We start from the raw sequence: 10,561 nt of genomic DNA on the forward strand, positions 1-10,561 counted from the left end.
ATAATATATATGTTTCCATGTCAGTGGTGCTCAAACCTATTCATGTGAAGGACGGAGGACCCCCAAAATGATATGTATTTGGCCACGGACCCCTATCTCAAAATATCTAGTTCCAGGGACCCCCCCAGAAGCAAAATTTTAGTTACAAATGTTCGCTTAAAAAATACACATATTCAAAGACTTGCACACATTTTCACTACTTTTTGAAAAATAGCAGATCTACAAGCTCGCAGTGCGGCACTCGGTGCCGTGCTGTGAGCTTGTATATCTGCTATTTTTCAATAGCTAAAGTATAAAATGATTAAGGCCCCTCCACCTTGGGCCCTGGTAACTCAGTCCCACTCCCCTCCCCCCCTCTGACGCCCCTGAACGTAAAAAAGAGGTTTAGTTTGATGTCAGTTGGGTGTTTTGTGACCTGCCCTTACTCTGCATCGCCAGTAGATGGCGGTGGTGCTCTTCGTTCACTTACTGATATGCAGCAGCACTGTTTACAGCAGTGGTTCTCAAAGTGAGGTCCGGGGACCCCCAGAGGTCCTTGAAGGAGTTTCAGGGGGTCCCCAGCTAAAGGATAGTTATAGGAACCAAATGGACCCTAATGGGTCTGTTAACTCTGAGAGTGTACAAATGGAACCAAATGGACCCTTACGGCTCTGTAACTCTGAGAGTGTACAAATGGAACCAAATGGACCCTTACAGCTCTGTAACTCTGAGAGTGTACAATGGGAACCAAATGGACCCTTACGGCTCTGTAACTCTGAGAGTGTACAATGGGAACCAAATGGACCCTTACAGCTCTGTAACTCTGAGAGTGTACAATTGGAACCAAATGGACCCTTACAGCTCTGTAACTCTGAGAGTGTACAATTGGAACCAAATGGACCCTTACAGCTCTGAGAGTGTACAATTGGAACCAAATGGACCCTTACGGCTCTGTAACTCTGAGAGTGTACAATGGGAACCAAATGGACCCTTACAGCTCTGTAACTCTGAGAGTGTACAATTGGAACCAAATGGACCCTTACAGCTCTAAATGGACCCTTACAGCTCTGTAACTCTGAGAGTGTGCAATTGGAACCAAATGGACCCTTATTGGTTAACTCTCAGAGTGTACAAATGGAACCAAATGGACCCTTCGGGTCTGTAACTCGGAGAGTGTTCAAATGGAACCAAATGGACCCTATGGTGAGGTCCATGAATTAACATTGATTTTGGGGGTCCGTAGCCTAATGCATGTCAAACTGGGGGTCCTTGAAATTATAATGGCTGAGAAAGTAGAATCAAAAAGTCGCAAAAAATCTCCTCTTATGTGGGGATCCCTGGCTTATCTTTTCAAATGGGGGTCCGCGGGCAAATATGTGTCAATTTGGGGGTCCTTGACATGAAAAGGTTTGAGACCCACACCACTGAAGGAGATAGACTACAGATTTACTCTGACGTGCTAGTACCGCCATCTTGTGGTGAATTTTAGAAACACACACGTACAGTTTCACTGTACAGATGATCATTTGTATGACAGCACTTTTTCATCAAGGACCCCCAAAATGTATATACTATTTGAACGTGGACCCCCCCCCCCCCCCCCCCCCCCTCCTCCCCCTCCTCCCCCCATCTGAAAATGGTTTGTGCCGGGGACCCCTAGAAGAGAAGATTTATGTTCAAAATTATGTTTAAAAATATATTTTTATATTTAGCTTTTTTTTTTTTTATGGCAGTTGTACAAGCTTGCTGTGAGCTTGTAGATCTGCTGTTTTTGAACAGCCAATGTATAGATCTATAAAGTGGTTAACGTGATCATGATGCTGTATTAACTACCTTTGCTGGGGACCCCCTGGACCCCCCCAAAGGACCCCCAAGGACCCCTATAGGGGACTGTGAGCAGGATCCAAAGACTTCCCTTCAACGTTTTCAATTAACACAGTTGAGTCTTTTTTAAGCATCATTTTTGTTACACAAATCACATCACAACATTCTCAATTCCGGCCTCATGTTTAAAAGTGTTCCTGCTTTGACTCATACATAGCCTACAATGTAGGTTATGTATGTAAGGCCTACATACACTGACTAGACTAGTGAGAGTCATAGTGAGATCAGATTATCACAACAACTCAGTTTAGACACTAGGCCTATACTGCATCTTGCCTTGGATAATGGAGCTACGTATATAAATAACATTTAACATTTTATTCTTTGTGGAATGTAAACTCTAATCAAAATGGGCCGAGTCTCGGTGATAAGCCTAAACTTTGGTTCAGTTACATCAGGGCTCTGCAAACCAAGTTTTCATTTTCTTGATAGTCAGTGTGCCATATCAACATTAAGTTTAATTATGACACCACATCAAAATGAAATATTTCAAACTGATGTTGATTATCCATATACAGTAGGGTATACATAACTTTTTTTTCTTACGTAACTATTTTCTCTCACGTATAGTGTGCCTCCTGTGCCAATATTGGCACATTGCCAAAGGTTGCTTACCACTGTGTTATATAATATGGCACTGTCCTACACCTGTGGGTTCCAGGGGACCCCCAGGGGTCCTTGGGGGACCCCCAGAGTGGGGGGAGGGGGGGGTTCCCGTTCCCCAGCAAAAGTAGTAGTCAACGTATACAGCATCACAATCATTTTAACCACCATAATAACCACATAAATGTTCTCTTCTGGGGGTCCCCCTCCCTGTCACACAGAACCTTTTCAGATGGGAGGGGTTGGGGGTCCACGGCTAAATACAGGGGGTCCTCCTCGACAGGAAAAAAACAGAGTTGTTGTTGTTGTTGACGTGAGAACAGATTTCCTGTCGTGAGAGAGACAGAGAGAGACAGAGCAGTAGAACAAAGTTCTCGGTCTGTGGTCTCACCTGGTGGCAGGTAGAGAGTTGGACCACAAGCTCACCTCAACTCACCTCACCTCTCACCCAGGGGTGTCGCACCAAATTCTGGGCCCTGCAGGTACAAGGATTCACTGTGGGGTGAAGCCCCTGTGCTTTAACTATTGAAAAATAGCAGATATACAAGCTCACAGGCCCCTGTACTTTAACAATTGAAAAATAGCAGATATACAAGCTCACAGGCCCCTGTGCTTTAACAATTGAAAAATAGCAGATATACAAGCTCACAGCGCGGCACCGAGTGCCGCGCTGCAAGCTTGTAGATCTGCTATTTTTGAAAACAATTGAAAATCTTTGAATATTTCAAATCCTTCTAAGGTTTTTTTGAAAGAAAAAAACCTATGTTTCTATGTCAGTGGTGCTCAAACATTTTCACGTCAAGGACCCCCCAAAATGATATGCATTTGGCCACGCATGGACCCCCCCACCTCAAAATATTTTAGTTCCAGGGACCACCCTCCCTAGACACAACATTTGAGTTACAAATGTTCGCTTCTAAATACATATAATCGTAGATTTGTGCACATTTTCACGACTTTTCAAAAATCGTAGATCTACAAGCTCACTGCGAGCTTTTTTTCTGCTATTTTTCAATCGCTAAAGTATAAAATAATTAAGGCCCCTCCACCTTGGGCCCTGGTAACTCAGTCCCACTTTCCCCCCCTTGTGACACCCTTGACATGACCTCACCTCACCTCACCTCAACAACACTGTCAACTGTCTGCCTCTGTCTGTGTCTGGTGTTTTCTACTATAGAACAAGGTGTTCTCTTGAACAACAAGCAAGTTTACCCGTTTGATGTCTTTGTTCCAACAATTCTGTCAATCTGTCAAATCTGTCAATAACATACAGTAGACTCAGTATACTGTATGTTATTAGAGTCTACAGATTTGACAAATGAGTAGAATATCTAGACCAGGGTTAAAATGTTGAAAGAGCCATATTGGACCAAAAAAACAAAAAAACAAATCTGTCTGGAGCCGCAACAAATTATAAAAGCCTTATAAATCGTCGTTGTCGGGTGGAAACCTTGTATGTCCAAAACTTTGTTTTGTAATTTATCATTTAAAAAAATTAACTAATAGTGGAAACAGCCTATCTACAAGCACACAACGCCTCGCACCGCGAGGCGTTGTGTGCTTGTAGATCTGCTGTTTTCACTACTTTTGTGCGTCAGTCTTGTATGATGAAGCAGGACTTTGCGAGAAAAAAAACATACAAATTTGAAACTTGGAGATACAAAGTTTCTGCCCTACAGTGACGATAAAAAAAATCGTTAAAACAAAAGATACATTTTTCCCCCCCATCTTTTTTTCTTTTTCATACATTTTTTTTAAAAGCTCCAGGGAGCCGCATGCGGCTCTAGAGCCACGGGTTGCTGACCCCCGATCTAGACCTTTCATCTATGACTGACTACAATGTAACCTCTCAATCAGAATGATTTTATAGAACCTTTCTATCCAAGTGTACAGTAGGCCTATGTCAACATAGACTGACAGGCTGCAGAGAAGCAGTTTATCCATTCAGAACGGGTACACATTATTGTGTATCATTATTGTATGCTTTAACTATTGAAAAATAGCAGATATACAAGATCTGCAAGCTTGTAGATCTGCTATTTTTTTTTTATCGTGAAAAATAGAATTTTTACCCGATTCTATAAGTGTCTTTTGAATCCTTCTAAGATTTTTTTGAAAAACCCTATGTTTCTATGTCAGCAATTTGGCCAGCCATCGTCAAAGAAAAGGTCCTTTTCACTTAACTGGAGCTCAGTTAGTCTGTTCTTGAGAGACTACTGTGTCAGTGGTTCTCATACTTTTTCATGTGAAGGACCCCCAAAATGAGATGTATTTTGCCACGGACCCCCATCTCAAAATATTCAGTTCCAGGGACCCCCCCCAGAAGCAAAATTTGAGTTACAAACGTTCGCTTTAAAAAATACATATATTCAAAGATTTGCACACATTTTCACGACCTTTTTCAAAAATAGCAGATCTACAAGCTTGCAGCGCGGCACTCGGTGCCGTGCTGTGAGCTTGTATATCTGCTATTTTTCACTGGTCAAAGCATTCAATAATTCTAGGCCTAAATGGGTTAAATCAATCATAAAACAATCTGTTGGAATGTTTTCATGTTGACTAGTTGATATAAACGGGGAAAAAACATAGGGTGCCAACCCCGAGTTTCCCGAGTTTGTATTGGTACTAGTGCTGTGCCAACCCCGAGTTTCCCGAGTTTGGGCCGTTTTTGAAAAAAAAAAAAAAAAAAAAAAAAATTCAAACATTTTTTTTTTCAAATTTTTTTTTTGGACCTCCAGAAATGTATTAGGCATGATCGCGATCGCGAAATTGCATGTTTAACCCCCATACCAACCCATTCTTTCAAACATGGCAGCCATGTTTGTTTACATCTGAAGAAAACATAATGGCCCATAAATCATGAATGCCTGAACGGATTTCCAAGCGGATTTTTTTGTTTGAAAGCTGTGAACAGCATCTAAACACGTGGTGCATCATCTAGGCATGGGCGTGCACTTTTTACACACTTGCACAATTACATGGAAGTCTATGGTAACCATGGCAACGCGGGACATTGGCCGGAGAAAATCATTGCAACATAAGTGTTAATGGGAAAAGCAATGCATCCATAGAATACTCAAGCAGAACTTAATCAATAGTTACTGAAGGCTGAGTTCCAAGATGGGTCTTGGTCTGAGTTAGACGCTGTAAGTCAGTAGTTCTAAAACATTTTTCAGGCAGGGCCATGCAGCTGCCATACCCTGGGTCCAGGGGGACAATAAACAATATAAATCCATGAATGTCTCTTTGTCTATCTGTGCTGGTTATTATGTTGTTAAATTACAGTAAAATAACTACAAATGCAAAATTTTACATCACTTTAACAATAAGGTATTATAATTATATTCTCCCCATCTTGACAGAATGGTATATTCCCAGGTTCTGCAGGTCAGCTGCACAGGTGCAATGCATTATTGTTAATTGTGGCACGTTTACTAACATGCCAAGTTTAGCTGCACTTGAACAACCGTTCCAGGCTGCCATATCCAGCCCAAGAAACCGTAGAAACGGGGGGGAAAAATAAAATGTACTTCTTAAAATAAATGTATCATGCCAACATGACTGGTGTCTTACCAGTCATGTTGCCATACCTTAGCTTTTTCTGAACTGACGCCACTGAGGTTGGGTATCAGTCTGTGTAATCTGAGGTCATAAACCTGCTGCTGTTTGGAGGAAATCATCAGAACTACGCCGTACGCTACGTGACGAGACCGCGGTTTTCCCGGTGAACCTAAGCGCAACGGTGGGGGCGGATGGGCAAGGAGGGTCGCGAGTTTATGAGAAACAACTAAAAAGACCTTAAAACGTAAATTAACTACTGAAAAGCCTAAGCCTTAAAACCTGGTGAAAACAGTTGCGTGCAATAGTGCAAGATTAGATGAGGATGAAGGAAATCATTAAATGGAAAACATTAAATGAACTTATGAAAATGCTTCTAATCTAAGCCTAACCTACTATAAAACTAGTAGAATCGCGATCTTGCCACACGTGACTAATTGTGGTTGTAAACAATAACACAGACAATATAAATCCTTATTAGGGGTTATCAGTCATCATGGCCCAAAGTAACTTTTAAATATCTTACAATTGGCGACGAGTCTCATACGAAATCGGCAAGAGTTCCTCTCAATACATGAAGCTATAACCTCTCCATCATCAGCAATAGTCAGTGGTGTGTGCAGGGGCGTCACAAGGGGTAGGAAAGTTGGACTGAGTTACCAGGGCCCAAGGTGGAGGGGCCCTAGTAACTTTAGCTATTGAAAAATAGCAGATCTACAAGCTCACAGCGCGGCACCGAGTGCCGCGCTGCGAGCTTGTAGATCTGCTATTTTGAAAAGTCGTGAAAATGTGTGCAAATCTTTGAATATATGTATTTTTTAAGCGAACATTTGTAACTCAAATTTTGCTTCTGGGGGGGTCCCTGGAACTAAATATTTTGAGATGGGGGTCCGTGGCTAAATACATATAATTTTGGGGTCCTTCACATGAAAAGGTTTGAGCACCACTGACATGGAAACATAGGTTTCTTGCACACATTTTCACAATTTCTCAAAAATAGCAGATCTACAAGCTCGCAGCGCGGCACTCGGTGCCGCGCTGTGAGCTTGTATATCTGCTATTTTTCAATAGTTAACATTCATGGGGGGCCCACAGTGAATCCTTGTACCCAGGGCCCAGAATTTGGTGTGACGCCCATGGGTGTGTGTTCCCCACTCTCCCGCGCCCCCACCGTTGCGCTCAGGTTCACCGGGAAAACCGCGGTCACCTACGTGACACGGAGCACATCATGTCAGCACACAGATCACTGTAGAGTTCATCTTCTCAGGGCTGATAAGCAGAGGCCTTGTCAGTTCTCAGAACAACAACTCTGTTGACTGCCACAAACCTTTGATGTCCTCCTGTCTTATTCACACCAAATAAAACCCCAACGACTGCCTCGTCACCTGCTGACACGAGCATGAGAGAAAGAACAAAGCCATGCGAGGCAAACAACTAACGCTGTTTCTTCTTAAAGGAGTAGTTCACCCCCAAAATGACTTTTTTTCTATTGATTAGTCATGCCATGGAGAGTAGAGTTCAATAATATTTTTTGGTTTTTGTCACTTTCCTAAGACAAAAATTTGATTCGAGTAAATTTACCCCCATTGATTCCGGATGGTGACCCGTTTCGAAACGGGTCACCATCCGGAATGAATGGGGGTAAATTTATTGTTATCACATTTTTGTCTTAGGAATGTGACACAAACCAAAAAATATTATTGAACTCTAGTCTCCATGGCGTGACTAATCAATATAAAAAAAGTCATTTTGGGGGTGAACTACTCCTTTAATCTGTCCAAAGCATGAGAAATGTTATGCTTTTATCTTGAAGGACTGACTGCTGGAGTTTGGTGACAAGACAGATTTGCGGCCTAGATTTATATGCATTGAAAACAAGCTGAGTCATTACTTATATGAATGGTGCACCCGCTTCACGGTGGCGTGTGAATGGCACCCTGGGGTGTTCATTGTGAAAGTGCCACGTCATCATGCCCGTCATGCCCAGACGCAGACACACAGGGGCGTCAATTGGGTATGGCAGGGGTAAGCAGCTGCCATACCCTGGGTCCAGGGGGGGAAAATAAAAGTTACTTTTAAATATAAATCCACAAAGGTCTCTTTGTGTATCTGTGATGGTTATTATGTTGTTGTTAAATTACAGTAAAATAACTACAAATGCAAAATTTTATAAAATGGTCACTTTAACAAGGTATTATAATTATATTCTCCACACTTTTATTCTCCCCATCTTGACAGAATGGTAAATTCCCAGGTTCTGCAGGTCAGACACGTTTACTAACAAGTTTAGCTGCACTTAAACGACCGTTCCAGGTTGCCATATCCAGCCCAAGAAACCATAGAAACCTGTGTAAAAAACGAATCCTCAGACATTGTGAAAATAGCAGATCTACATGCTCACAAGGCGTTGTGAGCATGTAGATCTGCTATTTTCACAATAGAACCGTGTTATACAAAATGTAATGCCTCTTTTCCATGAGGACTCCCATCTTTGCCATACCCTAGCTTTTGCTGAGCTGACGCCACTGCAGACACAAAGTGCAGACTCAGGGTGGCACGGTGCCGTGGCAGAGTCATAGTGAAAGCGAGCAGAGCCGCAGACACAACGGTGCACCCGGTGGAGACACCGCATCTTTACGCGCTACACAACGGTGAAAGTTTCCCACACAGTTCACCAGGGAAATGCTGGGCCCCTGATTCAGCCCGGGAAAAAGAGTTGTAGAGGCCCTCATTGCGCGCTTTAGAGAGAGATCTCTCTCTATAGCGCTGCTGCTACTCAAAGATTTGCCATTTCAGATCATGACAAGTGACAAGCCAGTGGGCCAATTACATGAGTTATATTTCGTCGTTGTCGGGTGGAAACCCTGAATGTCCAAAACCATTTTCAAAATGATTTAAACTAGTGAAAACAGCCGATCTACAAGCACACAACGCCTCGCACCGCGAGGCGTTGTGTGCTTGTAGATCTGCTGTTTTCACTACTTTTGTGCGACGGCCTTGTATGATGAAGCAGGGCTTTGCTTTGCGGTAAAAACAATTATAAATTTGAAACTTGGAGATACGAGGTTTCTGCCCGACAGTGCCGATTTACTTTGTTGGCCGCCCAGCCCCCGGGGATGAACGGGCCGTTCGGGAGTTGTCCCACTTTTCCCAATGGCCAGCACGTCCCTGCGTCATGCCCAGCCCCAGACACACTTTAGTGCAGACTCATGAGTCTCGGTGGCACAGTGTCTTAAGACAGTCATAGTGAAAGCGAGCAGAGCCACAGACACAGCGGTGCACCCGGTGGAGACACCGCATCGTTAAGCGCTACACAACGGTGAAAGTTTCCCACACAGTTCACTCATCAGTGATCACTGATTACTCAGATCACAACAACCATCCTGCTCTGCTTGAAAGGAGGACGAAGAGCAGAGAAAAGGAGGCCTATCTTATACGTATATATATATTTTTTTTATTGTTATCACAAAGTAAAAAAGAAAACGTCATTCTTTCTACAGTAGGCTACATTATCACACCAACAGATCTGATAAAAACTAGGACAAAGAAATCACAGTTCAGTTCAGTTCACACAGTATTTACAGAAATGTACAGTTTATATACAGTGAAGCGTTGCGTTGTAGAGGTGGGATTTATGGCTCTTTGCAGTGAGCCGGATCTCTGGGATTCGTTCCTTTCAAAGAGCTGTTCAAAAGACTGTCTAATTTTAGTTATTTAGTTACTTTGTAGATTTAGATTATAATTACAACAATCACATCAACCCTACATACATTTTGGCCATATATACATTTACGACATTTGAAAATAGCCGATCTATAAGCCCACAATGTGACGCATTGTGGGCTTGTAGATCGGCTATTTTCAAATGATTTTTCTATATTTCAATTCATTGGGAAACTTGTGAAATGGGACACTTTGCATAATGAGTACTTTGGTACTCTTAAGCATTAAGTACATTTTGATACCTGGCTACAGCGAACCGGATCCCATCGTTCATTTCAAAGAGCCGTTCAAAAGACTAGGTTCTTTCGCAAACGTCCCACCTCTATTGAGTTGTGTCCAATCCGGACACATTAATGTTAACTTCTAAGACTTTCTGTAAAGGAATGTTTTAAATCTTGCTGGCTGGGAAAGCATGTCAAATAGCAGATCTACAAGCTTGCAGCGCGTCACACATGATTTCAGGGGGTCCAAGTTGGACAACCACAGCTTTAGAAGGCATTTGTAGAATCAGCCTCAGGTCTATACAGGGACTGTATAGACCTGCTCAAAGATACTCAAAGATTTGCCATTTCAGATCATGACAAGTGACAAGCCAGTGGGCCAATTACATGAGTTATATTTCGTCGTTGTCGGGTGGAAACCTTGTATGTCCAAAACCGTTTGTTTTGTGTTTATCATCTATAAAATGTACTAAACTAGTGAAAACAGCCGATCTACAAGCACACAACGCCTTGCGGTGTGTGCTTGTAGATCTGCTGTTTTCACTACTTTTGTGCGACGGCCTTGTATGATGAAGCAGGGCTTTGCTTTGCTA

The sequence above is a fragment of the Nannobrachium achirus genome, assembly GCF_963921795.1.
Source record: "Nannobrachium achirus genome assembly, chromosome: 21".
Lineage (NCBI taxonomy): Eukaryota > Metazoa > Chordata > Actinopteri > Myctophiformes > Myctophidae > Nannobrachium > Nannobrachium achirus.